The sequence below is a fragment of the Phalangium opilio genome, unplaced genomic scaffold (assembly GCF_054372755.1).
Source record: "Phalangium opilio isolate 3A_F unplaced genomic scaffold, DU_Popi_V2 ptg000031l_1, whole genome shotgun sequence".
NCBI classification, from domain to species: domain Eukaryota; kingdom Metazoa; phylum Arthropoda; class Arachnida; order Opiliones; family Phalangiidae; genus Phalangium; species Phalangium opilio.
In genome coordinates this window covers 295,304-315,624 of record NW_028324158.1, presented here as the reverse complement: position 1 = coordinate 315,624, position 20,321 = coordinate 295,304, and the positions used below count along the sequence as shown (strand labels likewise).

Genomic DNA, 20,321 nt, shown 5'->3' with positions numbered 1-20,321 from the left:
AAAAATCGCATGTTTTTTTCTTGAAGATACAAAATCCGTAACAACGATTTCTTATTGAAAATTGAATTTGAACAGTTTTTGATGAATATCGTTACATTTGCATGAATTAAAACAAAAAGTACAAAAACTATGGTTTCAGTGATTTTTTTTGAAAATTGTGAAAAAATTCTCAAAATGTGCTTCTCTGGTCGAGAAACGTCGATTTTGAAAATGTTATTAAAAATCGAGGTACATTTTTATTTATTGATCAATCGAGATGAAATCACTTTTAATGAGTATTTTATAGGTAAGTAAGCATAATTCCGTCAAAAATTTGTCCAGAAAAAAATGCAGTCAAAAGTGTACCGAAAAAATCGCATGTTTTTTTTCTTCAAGATACAAAATCCGTGACAACGATTTCTTATTGAAAATTTAATTTGAACAGTTTTTTGAATGAATAACGTTACATTTGCTTGAATTAAAGCAAAAAGTAAAAAAATAATGGTTTCATTGGCTATATTTGAAAATAGTGAAAAAATCTCAAAATGTGCTTCTCTGGTCGAGAAACGTCGATTTTGAAAATGTTATTAAAAATCGAGGTACATTTTTATTTATTGATCAATCGAGATGAAATCACTTTTAATGAGTATTTTATAGGTAAATAAGCTAAATTCGGTCAAAAATTTGTCCAGAAAAAAATGCATTCAAAAGTGTACCGAAAAAATCGCATGTTTTTTTCTTGAAGATCCAAAATCCGTAACAACGATTTCTTATTGAAAATTGAATTTGAACAGTTTTTTGAATGAATAACGTTACATTTGCTTGAATTAAAGCAAAAAGTAAAAAAATAATGGTTTCATTGGCTATATTTGAAAATAGTGAAAAAAATCTCAAAATGTGCTTCTCTGGTCGAGAAACGTCGATTTTGAAAATGTTATTAAAAATCGAGGTACATTTTTATTTATTGATCAATCGAGATGAAATCACTTTTAATGAGTATTTTATAGGTAAATAAGCTAAATTCGGTCAAAAATTTGTCCAGAAAAAAATGCATTCAAAAGTGTACCGAAAAAATCGCATGTTTTTTTCTTGAAGATACAAAATCCGTAACAACGATTTCTTATTGAAAATTGAATTTGAACAGTTTTTTGATGAATATCGTTACATTTGCTTGAATTAAAGCAAAAAGTAAAAAAATAATGGTTTCATTGGCTATATTTGAAAATAGTGTAAAAATTCTCAAAATGTGCTTCTCTGGTCGAGAAACGTCGATTTTGAAAATGTTATTAATGTGAGGTCTGAGATGTGACGTAAAAAGTCAAAGTTTTTCCACAATACCAGACGACCATTTAATTTTTGAGCTTCCGTGGCGCAATGGTTAGCGCGTTCGGCTGAAAACCGAAAGGTTGGTGGTTCGAGCCCACCCGGGAGCGGTGTTGTGAGCTCTCACATGTAACGTAAAAAGCCAAAGTGTTTCCACAATACCCGACGACCATTTAATTTTTGGGCTTCCGTGGCGCAATGGTTAGCGCGTTCGGCTGTTAACCGAAAGGTTGGTGGTTCGAGCCCATCCGTGAGCGGTGTTGTGAGGTCTCAGACGTTACGTAAAAAGTCAAAGTTTTTCCACAATACCTGACGAACATTTAATTTTTGGGCTTCCGTGGCGCAATGGTTAGCGCGTTCGGCTGTTAACCGAAAGGTTGGTGGTTCGAGCCCACCCGGGAGCGGTGTTGTGAGATCTCACATGTAACGTAAAAATCCGAAGTTTTTCCACAATACCTGACGAACATTTAATCTTTGGGCTTCCGTTGCGCAATGGATATCGCCGTCGGCTGTTAACCGAAAGGTTGGTGGTTCGAGCCCATTCGGGAGCAGTGTTGTGAGGTCTTAGATGTAACGTAAAATTCAGAGTTTTTTAGAAATAACTGACAAACATTTAATTTTTGGGCTTTCGTAGCGCAATGGTTAGAGCGTTCAGCTGTTATTCGAAAGGTTTGTGGTTCGAGCTCATCCGGGAGCGGTGTTGTGAGGTCTCAGATGTGACGTAAAAAGTCAAAGTTTTTCCACAATACCTGACGACCATTTCATTTCTGAGCTTCCGTGGCGCAATGGTTAGCGCGTTCGGCTATTAACCGAAAGGTTGGTGGTTCGAGCCCACCCGGGAGCGGTGTTGTAAAATCTCAGATGTGACGTAAAAATCCAAAGTTTTCCACAATACCTGACGAACATTTAATTTTGGGCTTCCGTGGCGCAATGGTTAGCGCGTTCGGCTGTTAACCGAAAGGTTTGTGGTTCGATCCCATCCGGGAGCGGTGTTGTGAAGTCTCAGATGTGACGTAGAAAGTCAGAGTTTTTTCACAATACCTGACGACCATTTCATTTCTGAGCTTCCTTGGCTCGAAGGTTAGCGCGTTCGGATGTTAACCAAAAGGTTGGTGGTTCGAGCCCACCCGGGAGCCGTGTTGTGAAGTCTCAAATGTAACGTAAAAAGCCAAAGTTTTTCCACAATACCTGACGAACATTTAATCTTTGGGCTTCCGTGGCGCAATGGTTAGCGCGTTCGGCTGTTTACCGAAAGGTTGGTGTTTCGAGCCCACCCGGGAGCGGTTTTGTGAGCTCTCACATGTAACGTAAAAAGCCAAAGTGTTTCCACAATACCCGACGACCATTTAATTTTTGGGCTTCCGTGGCGCAATGGTTAGCGCGTTCCGCTGTTAACCGAAAGGTTAGTGGTTCGAGCCTATCCGAGAGCGGTGTTGTGAGGTCTCAGATGTGACGTAAAAAGTCAAAGTTTTTCCACAATACCTGACGAACATTTAATCTTTGGGCTTCCGTTGCGCAATGGTTAACGCCGTCGGCTTTTAACCGAAAGGTTGGTGGTTCGAGCCCATCCGGGAGCGGTGTTGTGAGGTCTTAGATGTAACGTAAAATTCAGAGATTTTTAAAAATATGTGACGAACATTTAATTTTTGGGCTTCCGGGGCGCAATGGTTAGCGCGTTCAGCTGTTATTCAAAAGGTTTGTGGTTCGAGCCCATCCGGGAGCTGTGTTGTGAGGTCTTAGATGTAACGTAAAATTCAGAGTTTTTTAAAAATAACTGACGAACATTTAATTTTTGGTCTTCCGTGGCGCAATGGTTAGAGCGTTCAGCTGTTATTCAAAAGTTTTGTGGTTCGAGCCCATCCACGAGCGGTGTTGTGAAGTCTCAGATGTGACGTAAAAAGTCAAAGTTTTTCCACAATACCTGACGAACATTTTAACTTTGGGCTTCCGTGGCGCAATGGTTAGCGCGTTCGGCTGTTAACCGAAAGGTTGGTGGTTCGAGCCCACCCGGGAGCGGTGTTGTGAGATCTCACATGTAACGTAAAAATCCAAAGTTTTTCCACAATACCTGACGAACATTTAATCTTTGGGCTTCCGTTGCGCAATGGTTAACGCCGTCGGCTGTTAACCGAAAGGTTGGTGGTTCGAGCCCATCCGGGAGCGGTGTTGTGAGGTCTTAGATGTAACGTAAAATTCAGAGTTTTTTAAAAATATGTGACGAGCATTTAATTTTTGGGCTTCCGTGGCGCAATGGTTAGCGCGTTCAGCTGTTATTCAAAAGGTTTGTGGTTCGAGCCCATCCGGGAGCGGTGTTTTGAAGTCTCGGATGTGACGTAAATAGTCAAAGTTTTTCCACAATACCTGACGAACATTTAAAGGTAGCGTCGGCGAGGTTTATTACCGATCTAGAACGCTAGATGGCGCTCGCGTTGGGGGCGGTGGCCTAAAATTTGAAAAAAGGACCATACCCTACGAGTGGATGAATCGCGTCACGTGGGTTACAAAGACTCTATTTGCCCCTCAACCTGGACTCCACGTATCAATATAAATGAAGCTCGCCTAGAGCGCAAAACCTTGCAGTCCATTTTGCATCCCTTTTCCTCATTCTTTCGTGACAGCGAGGAGCGGTTTTTCTTTTTCGCACCTGGGAACTTCTTTTATTCTTGGAATTTTTCTTTTTTTTTTGTACTATGCTGTTATAGTCATAGGAGAGGGGAAATTCGCGGAATTGAGAAATCATTCGACTTGGTTTGGTTGGGGGCTTTGGGCCGGGCGCGTTTAGCGATCGGTTAGGTATCTTTCTTAGGGACGGGATTTCAGAAAGACGGTTAGTAAGAAACGAATTGAGCTTTCTTCATATCCCATGAAGTCAATTGTGTTCGGAACTGTTTTATATGAAGATGATAGGTAACTATTAATAAAAGCATCAAAACTATATCCATGCCTGGATTTAATTCATGCTTTGTTTTATCAGGATAATTATTTTAGTGGTGTTTGGTAATGAACATCAAAAATAAAATGAGGTAAAAATCGAATGTTAAGTTTGGCCAATCTAAAAGATTAGTGACTAAACATTTTGTGACTTTTATATAGTACGTATACACCAGGACGTTACTGATAATTTAACAGGACGTGTGAATAATGTTTGAAATTATTGAGGTGGGAGAAGTTGCTCCCTCTCTCAGCTTTATCTTCAGTGCCATGTTTTGATTGTGAGGCATTCTACGTCAGCCAAGATGGTCAAACTGAACTGTAGCCTTTCTCCCTGCAGCCTCTTGGCTTAGTAACACTGGGAGAACCAAAATGAAATTGAACTGGGTTACTGGACGCTTGGCAAAATTTAAATGGACACTCGCGATATTTTAAATGGACACTCGCGATATTTTAAATGGACGCTCGCGAAATTTTAAATGGACGCTCGCGAAATTTTAAATGGACGCTCGCGATATTTTAAATGGACGCTCGCGAAATTTTAAATGGACGCTCGCGAAATTTTAAATGGACGCTCGCGATATTTTAAATGGACGCTCCCGAAATTTTAAATGGACGCTCGCGATATTTTAAATGGACGCTCGCGATATTTTAAATGGACGCTCGCGATATTTTAAATGGACACTCGCGAAATTTTAAATGGACGCTCGCGATATTTTAAATGGACGCTCGCGATATTTTAAATGGACGCTCGCGATATTTTAAATGGACACTCGCGATATTTTAAATGGACACTCGTGATATTTTAAATGGACACTCGCGATATTTTAAGTGGACAGTCGCAATAGTTAGAATATTTTTTCAAACTTCGTATTTATAAAAACTTTTTGAGGATACAGTGTATAGACTAATGGTGGTAGAGAGGGGTGAAAACCGTGTATCCCTCCCTCTGGGCGCGCTTTTGTAAGAGAGGATACTGTACGCGCCCAGTAGGGGCATGACACTGAGCTAAGAGATAGGAGGTATGCCGTTTGCATAGGTAGTACTGCCATTACTCTATATCGGGCCTGACTTCAGTCTTACAACATCAGAACCAGTTTGTGTACCTGTACATGTATATAGACAAGCCTTTAGCAACTAGGGTTTTCTATACAATGTTGTGATTCTTTCTCGTATAACCGTGTCTAATCATAGAGCTGTTAAACTGGCAGCTTCAAGAGGGAAAGGGTGTAGCGCTTCAAACTATTGTATCTATAAATCGAGACAGGTTTGGGAGAGAATAGGTAGGCTAAAGACATTTTCTATGATTTAGGAAAGGAGAAAAAACTTATGCGTCATGCACTGCACAGCCTTAGACCATTGTTGGGTATTGTACAACCTTAGCACATTGCAAAATAATTTTGGTCTTTGTTAGCAACATCGAATGATAGATAATATCAGGTGGTAATTAGCAAAGGAGATGTATGCATTCATCCTTATTGGCATTAAGGGGTAGTATGGACTGGTACTTGCTTCGTTACTTTGAGTGGGGTAACTTGGGTAAGGGTGTGATGGTGTTGGAAAATTTTTGTGCCGGCTCGCTAAAAGCAAGGAGGATGAATAAGAGAGAAGACTCGTTTTGGAAATGTGGAAATAAAAACATGCATCGGCGCGTAAGCCGTTGGTAAAGGCTCACGTCACGTGATCGTTCTTGCAAACGAGGAATATTCAAAATTATAAACAAGCTGATGAGGCTAGAAAAAGGGGGCTTGAACGCATGGGCGAGAACGTACGCTCTCTTGCCGTGAGGGGGTCGTGGTAATCATGGTAACTGGGGAACGCCACAGTGTAATTTTGTGAACTGCGGACTACGTGCATTTTGTCTGACTCTGAACCTCCTCTCTTATAAATCCGCCTTGCTACCTACCGTACAGACCATTTCGGAAATTAAATACGGTACCATTGCGGTATCCTCCTTGGCGCCAAGAAACCCCGCTAGATTCAGTGCGAGTTGGCTAGCCTCCCGCGAGCAGTGAACTCGGGCTCATTCTGGCGTCTCTTCTTGGCGCGAGGGAGAATACCCCAATGGCCGCCTCTCCCTTGTGGGTTGGTTACTCAGTATTTATATTCCGAAATTTTCTATAGTTTGTAGGTAAAGGGGGTCTGTAAACCAGAAATGTGGTTTTATTTTTGTTTGGGTTCTAAGAATTCCCTCCAGATCCATGAATGTATACCATTTCTCAGTCTTGGCGGATGGTGTTAATTTTGGGAGGGTAATTGAGGTTTTCCTACCCTTTTCTTAGTATCAACTCAGCTTTAAAGTGAAATTCCGGGTGGCTAGTGCTTCCCAAACACACCCATAATATCGGCCGGTTCTGACATTTCTACCTTGAATACAAGCTCATTCGTTCATTATTTTAAAAGGAGATAAAAGAAATGTTTAGGTGCATTGGAATGTGACCACCGAAGAAATGGAGATAGAATTCAGTCTCGTCGAGGGGCTACTCACTATTATGGTTACTGCAGTGATTATAACATTATTTAATCGCCACTTGTACCCAGAACAACTCGCCAATTACACATGGCAAAGGTAATTGTAAAGCGATTAACGAGTCATTTCATTTCAGAAAGAAGTATGTTCGAAACACTTCGCAATTATCACACGATATAAGGAATTAGATCGGGATAACCAAATCATTTCACGTCAGGTGTTCACAGGATATAAAGAAGGATCACGTCCCTTTCGTTTGAAGAACGTTCAAACCAATGTACTTTTTCAGTTTTTCCAAGAAATAAATAAAAATGCTCATTATATACTCTTGTTCAACCTCACTTGACAGTATTGTAAAAGTTGAGGAGCATTAGCCAATATATAATGGCAAGTACGGTTTCTCAAGTGCGGATAAACAGGAGTATAGATATTTGTCTCCATAGTTTCATTTTAAGTTAAAAATATCGAATCGAAAAAAATAGTGAATCTTTATAAAAGACCTTTCTATTCAAAGCTACTAGCCTTTAGCACATAGAGAGTGAGAAAATGGATTGAAAGGCGTGTGTATGGCATTGGGAAAAGGGAATAAAGGAATCAACTATAGGTGATTGGTTGTCCAACTATTCAGGTGGTCGAAGCTACCCTGCCCTTATTTGAAAAAAAAGGGGGGGAGGTACCTCCTCCTTACAGAGAAAAAACGTAATAGTATTGCAATGTTAGGGGGTTTCAGTTTAAACCTTTGCCCTCTTAAAACTCCGAACCCCTTCTTGGTACCGCAGTCCCCAGGATAATCATGGCAGTAAGACTATAGAGTAATGGCACCTCCCTGCCTTTGGCTACGTTACGCTCTATGAGAAATTAACATGGAGTGCCACTACTCTATATAGGGGCAAAAAGAAAACCCAGTCTGGCGTTTTTCGTCCCCCCGTTTAACATTCTTAAGCTTTCCCTACCATCAACGGTCACGTGGCGCGGGCATCATCCATGGGGGAGGGGGGGTTTGGCGAACCTAAAGGAAGCGTGGCTTCACGACGAAGCCACCAACGACTGGTGCGGTAACGGATGGGGGAAAGGGGGGAGTAGAAAATTCGTTAGAAATAAACTGAGTTGCAAGCTTTTTCGCCTAGGCGGCAGCACATTTTCTCGGCGTTTGGAGCTACACAGGAAAGTTTCACTAAAGGGGCGCCAACCGAGCAGAGTTCCCCTTTAATCTTTGGGCTTCCGTTGCACAATGGTTAACGCCGTCGGCTGTTAACCGAAAGGTTGGTGGTTCGAGCCCATCCGGGAGCGGTGTTGTGAGGTCTTAGATGTAACGTAAAATTCAGAGTTTTTAAAAAATAACTGACGAACATTTAATTTTTGGTCTTCCGTGGCGCAATGGTTAGAGCGTTCAGCTGTTATTCAAAAGTTTTGTGGTTCGAGCCCATCCAGGAGCGGTGATGTGAAGTCTCAGATGTGACGTAAAAAGTCAAAGTTTTTCCACAATACCTGACGAACATTTAATCTTTGGGCTTCCGTGGCGCAATGGTTAGCGCGTTCGGCTGTTAACCGAAAGGTTGGTGGTTCGAGCCCACCCGGGAGCGGTGTTGTGAGATCTCACATGTAACGTAAAAATCCAAAGTTTTTCCACAATACCTGACGACCGTTTAATCTTTGGGCTTCCGTTGCACAATGGTTAACGCCGTCTATGTTAACCGAAAGGTTGGTGGTTCGAGCCCATCCGGGAGCGGTGTTGTGAGGTCTTAGATGTAACGTAAAATTCAGAGATTTTTAAAAATATGTGACGAACATTTAATCTTTGGGCTTCCGTGGCACAATGGTTAGCGCGTTCGGCTGTTAACTGAAAGGTTGGTGGTTCGAGACCATCCGGGAGCGGTGTTGTGAAATCTCACATGTAACGTAAAAAGCCAAAGTGTTTCCACAATACCCGACGACCATTTAATCTTTGGGCTTCCGTTGCACAATGGTTAACGCCGTCTATGTTAACCGAAAGGTTGGTGGTTCGAGCCCATCCGGGAGCGGTGTTGTGAGGTCTTAGATGTAACGTAAAATTCAGAGATTTTTAAAAATATGTGACGAACATTTAATCTTTGGGCTTCCGTGGCGCAATGGTTAGCGCGTTCGGCTGTTAACCGAAAGGTTGGTGGTTCGAGCTCACCCGGGAGCGGTGTTGTGAAATCTCACATGTAACGTAAAAAGCCAAAGTGTTTCCACAATACCCGACGACCATTTAATTTTTGGGCTTCCGTGGCGCAATGGTTAGCGCGTTCGGCTGTTAACCGAAAGGTTGGTGGTTCGAGCCCATCCGTGAGCGGTGTTGTGAGGTCTCGGATGTGACGTAAAAAGTCAAAGTTTTTCCACAATACCTGACGAACATTTCATTTCTGAGCTTCCTTGGCTCGAAGGTTAGCGCGTTCGGATGTTAACCAAAAGGTTGGTGGTTCGAGCCCACCCGGCTGCCGTGTTGTGAAGTCTCAAATGTAACGTAAAAAGCCAAAGTTTTTCCACAATACCTGACGACCGTTTAATTTTTGAGCTTCCGTGGCGCGATGGTTAGCGCGTTCGGCTGTTAACCGAAAGGTTGGTGGTTCGAGCCCACCCGGGGCGGTGTTGTGAGATCTCAAACGTAATGTCAAATGCCAAAGTTTTTCCACAATACCTGACGAACATTTAATCTTTGGGCTTCCGTTGCGCAATGGTTAACGCCGTCGGCTGTTAACCGAAAGGTTGGTGGTTCGAGCCCATCCGGGAGCGGTGTTGTGAGGTCTTAGATGTGACGTAAAATTCAGAGTTTTTTTAAAAATAACTGACGAACATTTAATTTTTGGGTTTCCGTGGCGCAATGGTTAGAGCGTTCAGCTGTTAACCGAAAGTTGGTGGTTCGAGACCACCCGGGAGCGGTGTTGTGAGCTCTCACATGTAACGTAAAAAGCCAAAGTTTTTCCACAATACCTGACGAACATTTAATCTTTGGGCTTCTGTTGCGCAATGGTTAACGCCGTCGGCTGTTAACCGAAAGGTTGGTGGTTCGAGCCCATCCGGGAGCGGTGTTGTGAGGTCTTAGATGTAACGTAAAATTCAGAGTTTTTTAAAAATACCTGACGAACATTTTATCTTTGGGCTTCTGTGGCGCAATGGTTAGCGCGTTCGGCTGTTAACCGAAAGGTTGGTGGTTCGAGCCCACCCGGGAGCGGTGTTGTGAGCTCTCACATGTAACGTAAAAAGCCAAAGTGTTTCCACAATACCCGACGACCATTTAATTTTTGGGCTTCCGTGGCGCAATGGTTAGCGCGTTCGGCTGTTAACCGAAAGGTTGGTGGTTCGAGCCCACCCGGGAGCGGTGTTGTGAGATCTCACATGTAACGTAAAAATCCAAAGTTTTTCCACAATACCTGACGAACATTTAATCTTTGGGCTTCCGTTGCGCAATGGGTAACGCCGTCGGCTGTTAACCGAAAGGTTGGTGGTTCGAGCCCATCCGGGAGCGGTGTTGTGAGGTCTTAGATGTAACGTAAAATTCAGAGTTTTTTAAAAATATGTGACGAACATTTAATTTTTGGGCTTCCGTGGCGCAATGGTTAGCGCGTTCAGCTGTTATTCAAAAGGTTTGTGGTTCGAGCCCATCCGGGAGCGGTGTTTTGAAGTCTCGGATGTGACGTAAAAAGTCAGAGTTTTTCCACAATACCTGACGAACATTTCGTTTCTGAGCTTCCTTGGCTCGAAGGTTAGCGCGTTCGGATGTTAACCAAAAGGTTGGTGGTTCGAGCCCACCCGGCTGCCGTGTTGTGAAGTCTCAAATGTAACGTAAAAAGCCAAAGTTTTTCCACAATACCTGACGACCGTTTAATCTTTGGGCTTCCGTTGCACAATGGTTAACGCCGTCTATGTTAACCGAAAGGTTGGTGGTTCGAGCCCATCCGGGAGCGGTGTTGTGAGGTCTTAGATGTAACGTAAAATTCAGAGATTTTTAAAAATATGTGACGAACATTTAATCTTTGGGCTTCCGTGGCACAATGGTTAGCGCGTTCGGCTGTTAACTGAAAGGTTGGTGGTTCGAGACCATCCGGGAGCGGTGTTGTGAAATCTCACATGTAACGTAAAAAGCCAAAGTGTTTCCACAATACCCGACGACCATTTAATCTTTGGGCTTCCGTTGCACAATGGTTAACGCCGTCTATGTTAACCGAAAGGTTGGTGGTTCGAGCCCATCCGGGAGCGGTGTTGTGAGGTCTTAGATGTAACGTAAAATTCAGAGATTTTTAAAAATATGTGACGAACATTTAATCTTTGGGCTTCCGTGGCGCAATGGTTAGCGCGTTCGGCTGTTAACCGAAAGGTTGGTGGTTCGAGCTCACCCGGGAGCGGTGTTGTGAAATCTCACATGTAACGTAAAAAGCCAAAGTGTTTCTACAATACCCGACGACCATTTAATTTTTGGGCTTCCGTGGCGCAATGGTTAGCGCGTTCGGCTGTTAACCGAAAGGTTGGTGGTTCGAGCCCATCCGTGAGCGGTGTTGTGAGGTCTCGGATGTGACGTAAAAAGTCAAAGTTTTTCCACAATACCTGACGAACATTTCATTTCTGAGCTTCCTTGGCTCGAAGGTTAGCGCGTTCGGATGTTAACCAAAAGGTTGGTGGTTCGAGCCCACCCGGCTGCCGTGTTGTGAAGTCTCAAATGTAACGTAAAAAGCCAAAGTTTTTCCACAATACCTGACGACCGTTTAATTTTTGAGCTTCCGTGGCGCGATGGTTAGCGCGTTCGGCTGTTAACCGAAAGGTTGGTGGTTCGAGCCCACCCGGGGCGGTGTTGTGAGATCTCAAACGTAATGTCAAATGCCAAAGTTTTTCCACAATACCTGACGAACATTTAATCTTTGGGCTTCCGTTGCGCAATGGTTAACGCCGTCGGCTGTTAACCGAAAGGTTGGTGGTTCGAGCCCATCCGGGAGCGGTGTTGTGAGGTCTTAGATGTAACGTAAAATTCAGAGTTTTTTAAAAATACCTGACGAACATTTTATCTTTGGGCTTCTGTGGCGCAATGGTTAGCGCGTTCGGCTGTTAACCGAAAGGTTGGTGGTTCGAGCCCACCCGGGAGCGGTGTTGTGAGCTCTCACATGTAACGTAAAAAGCCAAAGTGTTTCCACAATACCCGACGACCATTTAAAATTTGGGCTTCCGTGGCGCAATGGTTAGCGCGTTCGGCTGTTAACCGAAAGGTTGGTGGTTCGAGCCCATCCGTGAGCGGTGTTGTGAGGTCTCAGATGTGACGTAAAAAGTCAAAGTTTTTCCACAATACCTGACGAACATTTAATCTTTGGGCTTCCGTTGCGCAATGGTTAACGCCGTCGGCTGTTAACCGAAAGGTTGGTGGTTCGAGCCCATCCGGGAGCGGTGTTGTGAGGTCTTAGATGTGACGTAAAATTCAGAGTTTTTTAAAAATAACTGACGAACATTTAATTTTTGGGTTTCCGTGGCGCAATGGTTAGAGCGTTCAGCTGTTAACCGAAACTTGGTGGTTCGAGCCCACCCGGGAGCGGTGTTGTGAGCTCTCACATGTAACGTAAAAATCCAAAGTTTTTCCACAATACCTGACGAACATTTAATCTTTGGGCTTCCGTTGCGCAATGGTTAACGCCGTCGGCTGTTAACCGAAAGGTTGGTGGTTCGAGCCCATCCGGGAGCGGTGTTGTGAGGTCTTAGATGTGACGTAAAATTCAGAGTTTTTTTAAAAATAACTGACGAACATTTAATTTTTGGGTTTCCGTGGCGCAATGGTTAGAGCGTTCAGCTGTTAACCGAAAGTTGGTGGTTCGAGACCTCCCGGGAGCGGTGTTGTGAGCTCTCACATGTAACGTAAAAAGCCAAAGTTTTTCCACAATACCTGACGAACATTTAATCTTTGGGCTTCCGTTGCACAATGGTTAACGCCGTCGGCTGTTAACCGAAAGGTTGGTGGTTCGAGCCCATCCGGGAGCGGTGTTGTGAGGTCTTAGATGTAACTTAAAATTCAGAGTTTTTTAAAAATATCTGACGAACATTTAATTTTTGGGCTTCCGTGGCGCAATGGTTAGCGCGTTCAGCTGTTATTCAAAAGGTTTGTGGTTCGAGCCCACCCGGGAGCGGTGTTTTGAAGTCTCGGATTTGACGTAAAAAGTCAGAGTTTTTCCACAATACCTGACGACCATTTCATTTCTGAGCTTCCTTGGCTCGAAGGTTAGCGCGTTCGAATGTTAACTGAAAGGTTGGTGGTTCGAGACCATCCGGGAGCGGTGTTGTGAAATCTCACATGTAACGTAAAAAGCCAAAGTGTTTCCACAATACCCGACGACCATTTAATCTTTGGGCTTCCGTTGCACAATGGTTAACGCCGTCTATGTTAACCGAAAGGTTGGTGGTTCGAGCCCATCCGGGAGCGGTGTTGTGAGGTCTTAGATGTAACGTAAAATTCAGAGATTTTTAAAAATATGTGACGAACATTTAATCTTTGGGCTTCCGTGGCGCAATGGTTAGCGCGTTCGGCTGTTAACCGAAAGGTTGGTGGTTCGAGCTCACCCGGGAGCGGTGTTGTGAAATCTCACATGTAACGTAAAAAGCCAAAGTGTTTCCACAATACCCGACGACCATTTAATTTTTGGGCTTCCGTGGCGCAATGGTTAGCGCGTTCGGCTGTTAACCGAAAGGTTGGTGGTTCGAGCCCATCCGTGAGCGGTGTTGTGAGGTCTCGGATGTGACGTAAAAAGTCAAAGTTTTTCCACAATACCTGACGAACATTTCATTTCTGAGCTTCCTTGGCTCGAAGGTTAGCGCGTTCGGATGTTAACCAAAAGGTTGGTGGTTCGAGCCCACCCGGCTGCCGTGTTGTGAAGTCTCAAATGTAACGTAAAAAGCCAAAGTTTTTCCACAATACCTGACGACCGTTTAATTTTTGAGCTTCCGTGGCGCGATGGTTAGCGCGTTCGGCTGTTAACCGAAAGGTTGGTGGTTCGAGCCCACCCGGGGCGGTGTTGTGAGATCTCAAACGTAATGTCAAATGCCAAAGTTTTTCCACAATACCTGACGAACATTTAATCTTTGGGCTTCCGTTGCGCAATGGTTAACGCCGTCGGCTGTTAACCGAAAGGTTGGTGGTTCGAGCCCATCCGGGAGCGGTGTTGTGAGGTCTTAGATGTAACGTAAAATTCAGAGTTTTTTAAAAATACCTGACGAACATTTTATCTTTGGGCTTCTGTGGCGCAATGGTTAGCGCGTTCGGCTGTTAACCGAAAGGTTGGTGGTTCGAGCCCACCCGGGAGCGGTGTTGTGAGCTCTCACATGTAACGTAAAAAGCCAAAGTGTTTCCACAATACCCGACGACCATTTAATTTTTGGGCTTCCGTGGCGCAATGGTTAGCGCGTTCGGCTGTTAACCGAAAGGTTGGTGGTTCGAGCCCATCCGTGAGCGGTGTTGTGAGGTCTCAGATGTGACGTAAAAAGTCAAAGTTTTTCCACAATACCTGACGAACATTTAATCTTTGGGCTTCCGTTGCGCAATGGTTAACGCCGTCGGCTGTTAACCGAAAGGTTGGTGGTTCGAGCCCATCCGGGAGCGGTGTTGTGAGGTCTTAGATGTGACGTAAAATTCAGAGTTTTTTAAAAATAACTGACGAACATTTAATTTTTGGGTTTCCGTGGCGCAATGGTTAGAGCGTTCAGCTGTTAACCGAAAGTTGGTGGTTCGAGCCCACCCGGGAGCGGTGTTGTGAGCTCTCACATGTAACGTAAAAATCCAAAGTTTTTCCACAATACCTGACGAACATTTAATCTTTGGGCTTCCGTTGCGCAATGGTTAACGCCGTCGGCTGTTAACCGAAAGGTTGGTGGTTCGAGCCCATCCGGGAGCGGTGTTGTGAGGTCTTAGATGTGACGTAAAATTCAGAGTTTTTTTAAAAATAACTGACGAACATTTAATTTTTGGGTTTCCGTGGCGCAATGGTTAGAGCGTTCAGCTGTTAACCGAAAGTTGGTGGTTCGAGACCACCCGGGAGCGGTGTTGTGAGCTCTCACATGTAACGTAAAAAGCCAAAGTTTTTCCACAATACCTGACGAACATTTAATCTTTGGGCTTCCGTTGCATAATGGTTAACGCCGTCGGCTGTTAACCGAAAGGTTGGTGGTTCGAGCCCATCCGGGAGCGGTGTTGTGAGGTCTTAGATGTAACTTAAAATTCAGAGTTTTTTAAAAATATCTGACGAACATTTAATTTTTGGGCTTCCGTGGCGCAATGGTTAGCGCGTTCAGCTGTTATTCAAAAGGTTTGTGGTTCGAGCCCACCCGGGAGCGGTGTTTTGAAGTCTCGGATTTGACGTAAAAAGTCAGAGTTTTTCCACAATACCTGACGACCATTTCATTTCTGAGCTTCCTTGGCTCGAAGGTTTGCGCGTTCGAATGTTAACCAAAAGGTTGGTGGTTCGAGCCCACCCGGCTGCCGTGTTGTGAAGTCTCAAATGTAACGTAAAAAGCCAAAGTTTTTCCACAATACCTGACGACCGTTTAATCTTTGGGCTTCCGTTGCACAATGGTTAACGCCGTCTATGTTAACCGAAAGGTTGGTGGTTCGAGCCCATCCGGGAGCGGTGTTGTGAGGTCTTAGATGTAACGTAAAATTCAGAGATTTTTAAAAATATGTGACGAACATTTAATCTTTGGGCTTCCGTGGCACAATGGTTAGCGCGTTCGGCTGTTAACTGAAAGGTTGGTGGTTCGAGACCATCTGGGAGCGGTGTTGTGAAATCTCACATGTAACGTAAAAAGCCAAAGTGTTTCCACAATACCCGACGACCATTTAATCTTTGGGCTTCCGTTGCACAATGGTTAACGCCGTCTATGTTAACCGAAAGGTTGGTGGTTCGAGCCCATCCGGGAGCGGTGTTGTGAGGTCTTAGATGTAACGTAAAATTCAGAGATTTTTAAAAATATGTGACGAACATTTAATCTTTGGGCTTCCGTGGCGCAATGGTTAGCGCGTTCGGCTGTTAACCGAAAGGTTGGTGGTTCGAGCTCACCCGGGAGCGGTGTTGTGAAATCTCACATGTAACGTAAAAAGCCAAAGTGTTTCCACAATACCCGACGACCATTTAATTTTTGGGCTTCCGTGGCGCAATGGTTAGAGCGTTCAGCTGTTAACCGAAAGTTGGTGGTTCGAGCCCACCCGGGAGCGGTGTTGTGAGCTCTCACATGTAACGTAAAAATCCAAAGTTTTTCCACAATACCTGACGAACATTTAATCTTTGGGCTTCCGTTGCGCAATGGTTAACGCCGTCGGCTGTTAACCGAAAGGTTGGTGGTTCGAGCCCATCCGGGAGCGGTGTTGTGAGGTCTTAGATGTGACGTAAAATTCAGAGTTTTTTTAAAAATAACTGACGAACATTTAATTTTTGGGTTTCCGTGGCGCAATGGTTAGAGCGTTCAGCTGTTAACCGAAAGTTGGTGGTTCGAGACCACCCGGGAGCGGTGTTGTGAGCTCTCACATGTAACGTAAAAAGCCAAAGTTTTTCCACAATACCTGACGAACATTTAATCTTTGGGCTTCCGTTGCATAATGGTTAACGCCGTCGGCTGTTAACCGAAAGGTTGGTGGTTCGAGCCCATCCGGGAGCGGTGTTGTGAGGTCTTAGATGTAACTTAAAATTCAGAGTTTTTTAAAAATATCTGACGAACATTTAATTTTTGGGCTTCCGTGGCGCAATGGTTAGCGCGTTCAGCTGTTATTCAAAAGGTTTGTGGTTCGAGCCCACCCGGGAGCGGTGTTTTGAAGTCTCGGATTTGACGTAAAAAGTCAGAGTTTTTCCACAATACCTGACGACCATTTCATTTCTGAGCTTCCTTGGCTCGAAGGTTTGCGCGTTCGAATGTTAACCAAAAGGTTGGTGGTTCGAGCCCACCCGGCTGCCGTGTTGTGAAGTCTCAAATGTAACGTAAAAAGCCAAAGTTTTTCCACAATACCTGACGACCGTTTAATCTTTGGGCTTCCGTTGCACAATGGTTAACGCCGTCTATGTTAACCGAAAGGTTGGTGGTTCGAGCCCATCCGGGAGCGGTGTTGTGAGGTCTTAGATGTAACGTAAAATTCAGAGATTTTTAAAAATATGTGACGAACATTTAATCTTTGGGCTTCCGTGGCACAATGGTTAGCGCGTTCGGCTGTTAACTGAAAGGTTGGTGGTTCGAGACCATCTGGGAGCGGTGTTGTGAAATCTCACATGTAACGTAAAAAGCCAAAGTGTTTCCACAATACCCGACGACCATTTAATCTTTGGGCTTCCGTTGCACAATGGTTAACGCCGTCTATGTTAACCGAAAGGTTGGTGGTTCGAGCCCATCCGGGAGCGGTGTTGTGAGGTCTTAGATGTAACGTAAAATTCAGAGATTTTTAAAAATATGTGACGAACATTTAATCTTTGGGCTTCCGTGGCGCAATGGTTAGCGCGTTCGGCTGTTAACCGAAAGGTTGGTGGTTCGAGCTCACCCGGGAGCGGTGTTGTGAAATCTCACATGTAACGTAAAAAGCCAAAGTGTTTCCACAATACCCGACGACCATTTAATTTTTGGGCTTCCGTGGCGCAATGGTTAGCGCGTTCGGCTGTTAACCGAAAGGTTGGTGGTTCGAGCCCATCCGTGAGCGGTGTTGTGAGGTCTCGGATGTGACGTAAAAAGTCAAAGTTTTTCCACAATACCTGACGAACATTTCATTTCTGAGCTTCCTTGGCTCGAAGGTTAGCGCGTTCGGATGTTAACCAAAAGGTTGGTGGTTCGAGCCCACCCGGCTGCCGTGTTGTGAAGTCTCAAATGTAACGTAAAAAGCCAAAGTTTTTCCACAATACCTGACGACCGTTTAATTTTTGAGCTTCCGTGGCGCGATGGTTAGCGCGTTCGGCTGTTAACCGAAAGGTTGGTGGTTCGAGCCCACCCGGGGCGGTGTTGTGAGATCTCAAACGTAATGTCAAATGCCAAAGTTTTTCCACAATACCTGACGAACATTTAATCTTTGGGCTTCCGTTGCGCAATGGTTAACGCCGTCGGCTGTTAACCGAAAGGTTGGTGGTTCGAGCCCATCCGGGAGCGGTGTTGTGAGGTCTTAGATGTAACGTAAAATTCAGAGTTTTTCAAAAATACCTGACGAACATTTTATCTTTGGGCTTCTGTGGCGCAATGGTTAGCGCGTTCGGCTGTTAACCGAAAGGTTGGTGGTTCGAGCCCACCCGGGAGCGGTGTTGTAAGCTCTCACATGTAACGTAAAAAGCCAAAGTGTTTCCACAATACCCGACGACCATTTAATTTTTGGGCTTCCGTGGCGCAATGGTTAGCGCGTTCGGCTGTTAACCGAAAGGTTGGTGGTTCGAGCCCATCCGTGAGCGGTGTTGTGAGGTCTCAGATGTGACGTAAAAAGTCAAAGTTTTTCCACAATACCTGACGAACATTTAATCTTTGGGCTTCCGTTGCGCAATGGTTAACGCCGTCGGCTGTTAACCGAAAGGTTGGTGGTTCGAGCCCATCCGGGAGCGGTGTTGTGAGGTCTTAGATGTGACGTAAAATTCAGAGTTTTTTAAAAATAACTGACGAACATTTAATTTTTGGGTTTCCGTGGCGCAATGGTTAGAGCGTTCAGCTGTTAACCGAAACTTGGTGGTTCGAGCCCACCCGGGAGCGGTGTTGTGAGCTCTCACATGTAACGTAAAAATCCAAAGTTTTTCCACAATACCTGACGAACATTTAATCTTTGGGCTTCCGTTGCGCAATGGTTAACGCCGTCGGCTGTTAACCGAAAGGTTGGTGGTTCGAGCCCATCCGGGAGCGGTGTTGTGAGGTCTTAGATGTGACGTAAAATTCAGAGTTTTTTTAAAAATAACTGACGAACATTTAATTTTTGGGTTTCCGTGGCGCAATGGTTAGAGCGTTCAGCTGTTAACCGAAAGTTGGTGGTTCGAGACCACCCGGGAGCGGTGTTGTGAGCTCTCACATGTAACGTAAAAAGCCAAAGTTTTTCCACAATACCTGACGAACATTTAATCTTTGGGCTTCCGTTGCACAATGGTTAACGCCGTCGGCTGTTAACCGAAAGGTTGGTGGTTCGAGCCCATCCGGGAGCGGTGTTGTGAGGTCTTAGATGTAACTTAAAATTCAGAGTTTTTTAAAAATATCTGACGAACATTTAATTTTTGGGCTTCCGTGGCGCAATGGTTAGCGCGTTCAGCTGTTATTCAAAAGGTTTGTGGTTCGAGCCCACCCGGGAGCGGTGTTTTGAAGTCTCGGATTTGACGTAAAAAGTCAGAGTTTTTCCACAATACCTGACGACCATTTCATTTCTGAGCTTCCTTGGCTCGAAGGTTTGCGCGTTCGAATGTTAACCAAAAGGTTGGTGGTTCGAGCCCACCCGGCTGCCGTGTTGTGAAGTCTCAAATGTAACGTAAAAAGCCAAAGTTTTTCCACAATACCTGACGACCGTTTAATCTTTGGGCTTCCGTTGCACAATGGTTAACGCCGTCTATGTTAACCGAAAGGTTGGTGGTTCGAGCCCATCCGGGAGCGGTGTTGTGAGGTCTTAGATGTAACGTAAAATTCAGAGATTTTTAAAAATATGTGACGAACATTTAATCTTTGGGCTTCCGTGGCACAATGGTTAGCGCGTTCGGCTGTTAACTGAAAGGTTGGTGGTTCGAGACCATCTGGGAGCGGTGTTGTGAAATCTCACATGTAACGTAAAAAGCCAAAGTGTTTCCACAATACCCGACGACCATTTAATCTTTGGGCTTCCGTTGCACAATGGTTAACGCCGTCTATATTAACCGAAAGGTTGGTGGTTCGAGCCCATCCGGGAGCGGTGTTGTGAGGTCTTAGATGTAACGTAAAATTCAGAGATTTTTAAAAATATGTGACGAACATTTAATCTTTGGGCTTCCGTGGCGCAATGGTTAGCGCGTTCGGCTGTTAACCGAAAGGTTGGTGGTTCGAGCTCACCCGGGAGCGGTGTTGTGAAATCTCACATGTAACGTAAAAAGCCAAAGTGTTTCCACAATACCCGACGACCATTTAATTTTTGGGCTTCCGTGGCGCAATGGTTAGCGCGTTCGGCTGTTAACCGAAAGGTTGGTGGTTCGAGCCCATCCGTGAGCGGTGTTGTGAGGTCTCGGATGTGACGTAAAAAGTCAAAGTTTTTCCACAATACCTGACGAACATTTCATTTCTGAGCTTCCTTGGCTCGAAGGTTAGCGCGTTCGGATGTTAACCAAAAGGTTGGTGGTTCGAGCCCACCCGGCTGCCGTGTTGTGAAGTCTCAAATGTAACGTAAAAAGCCAAAGTTTTTCCACAATACCTGACGACCGTTTAATTTTTGAGCTTCCGTGGCGCGATGGTTAGCGCGTTCGGCTGTTAACCGAAAGGTTGGTGGTTCGAGCCCACCCGGGGCGGTGTTGTGAGATCTCAAACGTAATGTCAAATGCCAAAGTTTTTCCACAATACCTGACGAACATTTAATCTTTGGGCTTCCGTTGCGCAATGGTTAACGCCGTCGGCTGTTAACCGAAAGGTTGGTGGTTCGAGCCCATCCGGGAGCGGTGTTGTGAGGTCTTAGATGTAACGTAAA

At 44.6% G+C, this 20,321-nt stretch overlaps 2 long non-coding RNA genes and 6 other non-coding genes across 8 annotated transcripts; all 8 read left to right on the top strand.

Moving 5' to 3' along the window:
• Nucleotides 1-1,339: 1,339 nt before the first annotated feature.
• On the top strand, nucleotides 1,340-1,412 carry TRNAF-GAA (transfer RNA phenylalanine (anticodon GAA)). The gene has a single exon. It is a non-coding gene; the product is annotated as a tRNA-Phe (tRNA).
• A 221-nt stretch (nucleotides 1,413-1,633) lies between these two features.
• TRNAN-GUU (transfer RNA asparagine (anticodon GUU)) lies at nucleotides 1,634-1,706 on the top strand. Its single transcript has one exon. It is a non-coding gene; the product is annotated as a tRNA-Asn (tRNA).
• Nucleotides 1,707-2,073: 367 nt separating this feature from the next.
• Nucleotides 2,074-2,146, top strand: TRNAN-AUU (transfer RNA asparagine (anticodon AUU)). The gene has a single exon. It is a non-coding gene; the product is annotated as a tRNA-Asn (tRNA).
• A 1,099-nt stretch (nucleotides 2,147-3,245) lies between these two features.
• Nucleotides 3,246-3,318, top strand: TRNAN-GUU (transfer RNA asparagine (anticodon GUU)). The gene has a single exon. It is a non-coding gene; the product is annotated as a tRNA-Asn (tRNA).
• Nucleotides 3,319-3,679: 361 nt separating this feature from the next.
• On the top strand, nucleotides 3,680-4,690 carry LOC149686460 (uncharacterized). Its single transcript, XR_016383595.1, has 3 exons — nucleotides 3,680-4,209; nucleotides 4,277-4,325; nucleotides 4,396-4,690. It is a non-coding gene; the product is annotated as an uncharacterized LOC149686460 (long non-coding RNA).
• A 1,986-nt stretch (nucleotides 4,691-6,676) lies between these two features.
• Nucleotides 6,677-7,026, top strand: LOC149686459 (uncharacterized). Its single transcript, XR_016383596.1, has 2 exons — nucleotides 6,677-6,728; nucleotides 6,840-7,026. It is a non-coding gene; the product is annotated as an uncharacterized LOC149686459 (long non-coding RNA).
• A 1,187-nt stretch (nucleotides 7,027-8,213) lies between these two features.
• TRNAN-GUU (transfer RNA asparagine (anticodon GUU)) lies at nucleotides 8,214-8,286 on the top strand. Its single transcript has one exon. It is a non-coding gene; the product is annotated as a tRNA-Asn (tRNA).
• Nucleotides 8,287-9,970: 1,684 nt separating this feature from the next.
• On the top strand, nucleotides 9,971-10,043 carry TRNAN-GUU (transfer RNA asparagine (anticodon GUU)). Its single transcript has one exon. It is a non-coding gene; the product is annotated as a tRNA-Asn (tRNA).
• Nucleotides 10,044-20,321: the final 10,278 nt, after the last annotated feature.